This window comes from Pundamilia nyererei, unplaced genomic scaffold (assembly GCF_000239375.1).
Source record: "Pundamilia nyererei isolate P.nyererei 1_Seehausen unplaced genomic scaffold, PunNye1.0 scaffold00082, whole genome shotgun sequence".
Lineage (NCBI taxonomy): Eukaryota > Metazoa > Chordata > Actinopteri > Cichliformes > Cichlidae > Pundamilia > Pundamilia nyererei.
Window position 1 is genome coordinate 1,961,748 of NW_005187483.1, and position 7,767 is coordinate 1,969,514.

Below are 7,767 nucleotides of genomic sequence, written 5' to 3' on the forward strand. Positions count from 1 at the left end.
CTTTCCCCGTCACAGTCCCTTCATAGATTACACATATTACAAAATTAGTTTTAAAGTCAGGCATCTCACGGAGCATTTACCTGCACACAGCAGGATGGTAGGACTATAACTGGGTCGGTTTGCTCGGAGGAGAAGGCCTTAAGATGTTTGAACACAATGAAAGAAAATAGCACTCTTTGTTTCCTTCTGTGCCATCTTGCAGGTAAAGTTAGTAAGATTCCTGATGTAAAAAAGTGAAAGCCCTCCCACATTAGGATGTTTTCACTGCTGCACTTTGGGGCTGGTTTCTATTCAAATGTGGGTCAGGGGTGAGGAAGCTAACGTCATAAGCTTGCAACATGGCGTCCCGAAGGCTGTGAGATGAGCAAGAGGATGGTAAAGACCGCTTGAGAACGACCATACCGATGTAAGAAGGTATTTAAAATGAATTCTTTCCTTTTGCCGCGGCGTGTAAATGTTTGTCGGAGCCGTATTTCTGTCGTTTTTTGATCGGATCGTTTCCTACCACCCACTGCAAGAATCGCAGAGGTTTTCGCTGTTACGCTGGTGTTTTTTTCCACGGCGTGCCAACAAAAAGGGGCTCTACCAGCCTGCTTGGCAAGCCGAGGATTCCCACATTATTTGTTCGAACATATTGCGGTCTCTGCCCAAACCTGTAACAATGCGCCGTTTGCGAACGATGTGCTCCTTTTATATTTTTAATTAGGCGTCGTGAGCTTACGAGAGATGTCCCACAGGACGAGTGTGTACCAAAGAATTACCAGGTTGGCAAAGCACATCAGGGGGACAGAAAGGGTCCACGGACGGCACGTCGCTACGTGGTATATGAACGCTAAAACGTTTCTACTCTTCACCTCATTTTCTCAGTTTTGCAGTCCAACGTGTTCAGTGAGTTGTTTACAAAATTGCAAGCTGATTAGTTGAATCTTTCTTTAAAACCAATCGCTTTCGCGTAAGCAGAGCAGATCTCTTCAGCTGGTATTGAATTGCACTTTGTGTGGTAAATGGAGCGGGGCAGATTCTGTGGATTTTGCGCATGTTTTTTTTTTTTTGCGCAATCAGCTGATAGTCTTTGAGATGTTTGTAGATAGTATGGTACCACTTGTTTATTGTTTATATGTAGGTTAAGCCACTTTGGTCTTATGTGAGGCACATTAAAATCATTTAACTGGAGTGTCTTGCAAATATACCCATTAAAATGTTGGATGCATGCAGAGCCTGGTTTGAAACGTTGCTTTTTAAACGTCGATTCTAGCGATGCAGTGGGGTGTACGTTTTAGAAGCACTATAGGTGCGCTGGTGCTACCAGAGCTACCATCTTTGTAATCAGCTACAGCGTTGGTGTCACGTTACACTCTGACCCATAACTGCACTGTTTTATAGAAACACTGTTACACTGTCGTTGATTTCTGTCAGTAAATAAGCATCCTCATTTTTTTTTTAAAAAGGCGGAAAAAAAATCACACCAGTACGTTAATTACTTCATCATTAACTCAAAGTAAGCCAATAAAACAATGCATGTACTCGGGTGTGAAGGCGGCTCTGCTCCTCATGATTACTGCTGTTAAAGTACCAAGGGGCATGGCGATAAGAAGGCATAAGAATGCCAGTAATGTGCGTTTCCTCGACTGGCTGCTGTTAACCAAAGTGTAGTTCTGTGGAAACATTTCCACTTTAATTAACAGTTGACGAAATGTACTTACCCCCTTGTAAAACGGCTGTAGAAAAATGGTCAGTTGTCTCATATTTTGCCAGTTGGTAGGGAAACGAATGTCTTTCATTTTACACATGATAAAATTATTTTGCACACATTTCCAGTAGCTCAGCTGCACATTAACTGTTTGTTTCTGCGATCATTGGTGTGAATTCATTTCAAGTTGGCATTGTTATCATCTTTTTCAAGCTCTTGCTTTGATAGTAGAGTAAAGGGAAGATAAAATCCAACTGTTTTCATGGCTTCTTTTTCTGGTTAGAGTTGCAGGGGACTGCAGCCTGTAATAAAAAGATTACAAGATGTTATTTTGGCAGACTACACCCAGCCCAACATATAGGTGTAGCGCTCAGCTGCTCTGTCTGCCAACCTCAAAATTTGGCTGGAGGGGTAGCTTAGGTGTGTTTTTCAACAACACACCTAAAAGCTGTATTGTTAAGAACGGGACACATGCAAATGTGTATTGCACTTCATAATCCAATTTGGAAAAGCCTCTAAAGGAGAAATGGGACTCCTGGCTGTTATGCCTGAAGCACTTGATGATATCAGCACAGTAAAAGCACAGTGCTTTGATGAGCGAACTGCTTAATCCATTGTGTTTAAACCAGTCCATCTCATAAACCTTGAAGAAACTGAGTGAGACTATTGATCGCTTTACTTTTATAGAGTTGATCAAGTTTTACGCTGAAAATGGATTATGTGGGCAAGCTGGTCTCTCCAGTAAATCCTGTAAAATATTGTACAGTAACCGCTGTACTTTTTGATGCTTTTGTCAAATGAACATTTTAGGTCAAAGATCAAGTAGCAAGGGTCAAACAAATAAAAAATGACCAAGTCAAGTGGTCAGTGTGACTAGTTTCATTGATTACTATGGACTGCAGAGTGTGGCCTGGAGGGTAATTTGAGGTCTGTGTGTGTGCCTCATGATCGGCCAAGTTGGTCTTGTCCTTTCTCTTTCTCAGCACACACATAGTGTATTGGATGCAGGCTTACAGCAGCATGTGTGGGCAGTGCAATACAGTAAGAAGGCTACTTAGGCTATATGTGCTGACATGTTGGATGGGGACTTATAGATTGTTCTGGGCTATTGTATCTATATGTAGCTGTCTGTTCTATTTGGTGGTTGCCTGTTCAGAGGCTGTTTGGTTTGTTCAGTGGATAAAGCACCTCGGGACAGGGTTGTTGTTGTTCTTTAAGAAGAAGAATGTGGAATGTAGTGCTGATAGCCAGAAGGTTGCGCAGTGTTTAACGGCTGAAGGAGGAGGGGGGGCTGGCAGGTCTGTAAAACCTTGGACCATACAAGATCTCTTACTCGCCCAACATGATGTCCTCAGTCAAAGCATTAGATATCAGGTCATGTGGGTTGGGGGTTGTTGTCTCGCAAGACAGAGGTCACTTTATCATACCAATCATATGTTCAGTTGTCGGTGAAGTGGCTGATTACTGCGCTTTTAGTGAGGGCACGCACTGTGATGTATGTGGGCACCAGTTACTAAACAGGATTGCTGGTGAAGGTCTCAGTGTTTATTTAGTTTTTTTCCCTGAGGACATTCTAGATGAACACGATACTCAAGACACAGCAGAGATGCAAAGTTATTCATATTAAATCCATGGCAGCAGGAGAAAATGGTAGTTGGAACTCTTTCAGTGCATAAAGCAGATTCAGGTTTCATGTTTCAAATGAGAGTTTAACAAAGTCCTTTTTCAGCAATGAAAACTGTTACATATAGCCTCATCTTAAATTCCATTACCTCCAACTGCCAGATACTAAATGAACTAGTACTTTTCTGGTGTTTCTGACCACTCACAGCAGCGTTCCCATTATAAGCTATAGCCTCTCATTCACACAGATTCATATGGCACTCGATCCAATGCATACAGACACACACACTCACAAAACTGGGGATCGACTCACAGACCTGATTAGCAGACAGTAAGTGTTGCCTCCTGGTAAAGAAATAAATTAATACTGCATGTAAAGAAATTTAGACATAACCAATAGATACATCAGCTAGTTTGAGATTATTTTTTTATAAGACTATCATCTTAGTCAAAATCAGTCCCTTACAGTTACAAAGAAATAAACCACTTATATGCAGACTTTAAATCTCTCTTTTTAATCTGTGTTTTTGCGTTTTAACCCGTACTAACAAGAGAAACATCAAGTTTAATAACAAACGAATGTCTCTATAAATATAAGAGAAATGTACTATGCAAAATCTACTCATGACATTTTTCTTCTAGCGCTGTATTTTTAGTCTTGCACTTGCATCTACACCCCACGTTTACAAAACGGCTGAAAAACTGGAGTTACTAAATCATCTCATTAAATGAGTTGATGACAATTTATAAAATAAAAATTCATCTGGCACTGGTTGCTGTTGTTTTATTAGCTAAGATTACCTCCAGATATCATTCATACCACAGAATAAATTGATTCATTTCCCATTTTAAAGGTATGTGGTAAGGAAAAAAGGATTTAATCTCATTTTTTTTCAAAAAATCAGCAAACTTCTCCTCCTCCTTTTCCCTGGTGTTACACGACAATCTATGGTCTGAATGCCAGCATAGCTGTGTAAGATTTTAGGATGTACACATGTGGCCACAGCTTTCTGATCGGTGATAAACAGAATGAGGTTCTTGTCATTCCACTGCACTGTGGGCAGGACTTGTTTGTCTTGCTTAACTATTGAACTCCTCACTGGAAGTGTTCACCCAAACTGTCAGGGTACTGTAGTTCACATACATACTATAATCATGCACCTGTTCGTCCAGCAGTACTGAAAAACTGAATGTTCCAAAAACAGGACAGAACCGATTTGACCTATTGAGCTTTTTCTAATAGCAGGATATGTCCTCTGCAGCTTTTCTGAAAAGATTACATCCAGAATGGATTCAGCACTAGATGCACTTAAAAATCTACCACTGAGCCTGCAAGTTTAGGCAGGCTATTTCAAGAAATGACTGAAGCTAGTGACTTCATATGACATCTTTACCTTCTATATTCTGTCTTATGCCTACATTGCCAACTTGCCTAAAAGACTTGATCTTGCTACAAGTGAATGATTTTTTTATTAAATAAAAAACTAAAAAAAGGTTAGAGAGAAAAGGATATGTTTTTTTTTCGTTGTTTATTGTGTAAATCTGAAGCTTTTTCTGAATCTAACCAAGTTGAGTTTTGTGGAGCCTTTGCTGTAATGTGATTTCTGAAACTTTATGGAAACAGGAGAGACCTGATTTTTGGATCATGTATATGCCTAACAGATGTTCTAAATGAAGTTTTAAATGTGTGTGCGTGATAGAGTAATGCAGTGTAAAGGCCGTGTAGCAGGATGAAAAAACAAAACAACGTGCGTCTTTGTAACCAATCAAATGAGACTAAAATGGAAATGATTATGTTAATTTGCATGACTAACTAGCATTACATATCACCTGTAATACAATACTGTGAGCTGCCCTGCTGCACAGCTCTGCTAAGAAAAGAATTTAATTCATTGTCAGAAATGGTTTAGAGCAACCTGATAAATCTTCAATGTGTTTCGTATGTAGCTCACATGTAATGTCTGTTAAGAGCATACATAGTAGTTAGCTTTTTCTTTTTTCTTTTTTTAAATTAACTGTTTACTTTAATCTCATTTTATTGTGAGCTGTCCTTCCACAGCTGGTCCTTGCTGTACCCATGAGTCCTGCATGGACCAGCCTTACCCATGCAGCAGTGTCAGCCATGTTGAAATGGCTCAGAGGTGGTTGCTTGGTGTTTGTATTTCAAACTGGCTTTGTACCATCCCCCCCAACCCCTCCCCCACTCTCTCTGCCCACCAGCATACTCTTGTTTGTGTGTGTGTGCACACACAACACATGCACACATCTAACACACACACACACAGTGAGGCCTTTTGCTCCTGCCCTTGATTGCCTCTCATTCTGTGTCTACTTCAATCGTTCCTACCTATCTGTCTCTACCACTGATCCTTTTATGCAGGTTCTGATGTTGTGTGATGGCAGTTCTACAAACCCAGTACTATCTCTTGCTTAAATGAATCTCTGTGAAAGAAGCCCCAATTAAACAAAAGTTGCATGTAAAATCCTGGTCAATCCTGATTTCTATTGGTTGTTAGCAGATGACCTTTCACAGCAGTAGGGTGTGTTTTGTTATTGCACCACAGGACTTTGGCTCACCTCTGCCTTCTCTTGGCTTTTTTACTCTGTGTTCAGGAGATTAGTGCCACAGCTCTCTGTCACCTTTGCTACATGAACACCGACTTGCTGTTGGATCTATATGCGCTGGAAAATTGTAAGCAGAAACAGGGGTGGTAAATAAAGTCAAACCTGATCATCCAAATTTCAGGTGTAACCAGTTTTAATTCAAAGGTTGACATTAATTCAGTGCCCAGGGCTCTTTGACTCGTTCTACTTTACAATCTGCACACGCGTGCATGAGCCTTGCCGTGTTTGTGAGTTGTGTGTAAACCTCTCTTCTCATCTCCTGATCATCAGGCTCCTGACACAAGTCAAGGTTGAGGATAAGTAGCAGGGTGCTTTGTTTCTTCTTCTTTTTTCTTTTTTTTTAAGATGAGTTTGCCCCTATCATTATGTCATAGTTTTTGAAGAGGTTACACTGCAGGGAATGGTAAGCTGATCCACAGTGTATGCTCAAAGACAACAACCTCCCTGGGCTGAATTTAGTTGGTATGTTGTAGGGTGTTCAGCCAGAGAGAGAAGTCTTTCTTACAGCCCTTCTAAACCAGCAATCATGCTTTCTCTCCAATGAGCTACCAGCCTTTCTGTGTAGGGCTTAAAACTATGGTGATCGAACCCTGCAGACTGCTTTCTAACTTACTAATATTATCCATAGAAACTAGTCTTTTGGCATGCTGGAAATAGTATTATTTTTTTGCTGTTTTTGTCAGTTGATACATCATCCCTGACTCTAACTGCGGAGTTAAACGGGAACAACGGTGTGGTTTGTAGTATTGAAATGTTTCTAGGTGGAAAGGGTGCCATGCAGTCACACTTGGAGCTACATTCATGGTGCAGGCCTCTCTGTCCCCTGTGGTATCATGCCTCTTTTTCCTGGGCAGCATCGTTGGAAGGTGAGCCGGGCCTACACGTGTCCTACCCTAGCTGCATATAGATCAGCCATAATCCATTAGCGGCTCCCTGGAATCCAGCCGGCACAGCACAGCAATGGAGGGGCCAGGGGGAGAGGGTAGCTGGGTGGGTGATGGAGGGGAGGAAAGGGAGACAACGAGGGATGAGAGGTGGAGGGTGATGGGGGAGGGCTTTTTTTTTTCTTTCTTTCTTTTTTTTTTTTTTCTCTCCTGAACTGGCTTCTCTACTGTGAGCCCAGCCCCCTTTTATGTTGGTCCGCTGGAAAAGCCTCTTGAATCCCCCCATAAAGCCTGCAGAGGTGTGCGTGCGTGTGTGTGTATGTTAAGAGAGAGACTTGATATATGGCTTCCTGGCTGGCATCACAGTAGAGGCCCTTCTTTCTCTAGTAGCCCTCTTCTCCATTACCGCCTGCAGGGCTGAGTGCCGTAAACTCCCCTAGCTTGTTCTACGATTAACACATCTGGGTTGTGCTTTTCAGAATAGCTCATTATGATTTACATTGGGGACAGGACAGTGAGCTGTTCCTGGGATGTGTCTGCATGCCCGGTGAAAGGCTGGTGAGGGCTGGAAGATAAAGAGAAAGGAGAGGTACAGAGGAGAAACGGGGGAGGGGAAGAAGATCGTGAGTAGAAGTGTCAAAGCAGAGGAGGCAAGCCCAGGCCTGGACCTGGGGGTAATGATCACTTCAGCTGATTGTATCAGCTAGTCTGTGACAGAGTCAGCTTGGCTACATACCGGATACACTCAGCACTCTTTACCAGGTTAAAATTTTAACCTTCTTGTTCTTTGATGGTGTTTAATTTTGACTATAATAATGGGTGGTCATTACCATCCTTAATAACAAGTCTCTTATGTCTAGTGTGCCATCTTCTTTAATGGTACTTTGTTTTTCTCTGTAGTATTTGAAGGGATACTGGAGGGCCTTAGCCAGGATATGTATGTCT

At 41.7% G+C, this 7,767-nt stretch overlaps 1 protein-coding gene across 2 annotated transcripts in view; it reads left to right on the forward strand.

The window, feature by feature from the left end:
- The first annotated feature begins 337 nt into the window (after nt 1-337).
- Nucleotides 338-7,767, forward strand: part of hic2 (hypermethylated in cancer 2) — a 12,612-nt gene continuing 5,182 nt past the window's right edge. The window contains exon 1 of one of the 2 annotated variants that reach the window (XM_005738197.1): nt 338-414. The gene's annotated coding sequence lies outside the window, so the exon portion shown is untranslated. The remainder of the gene's footprint in view (nt 415-7,767) is intronic. The other variant, XM_005738198.2, reaches the window with a different exon arrangement.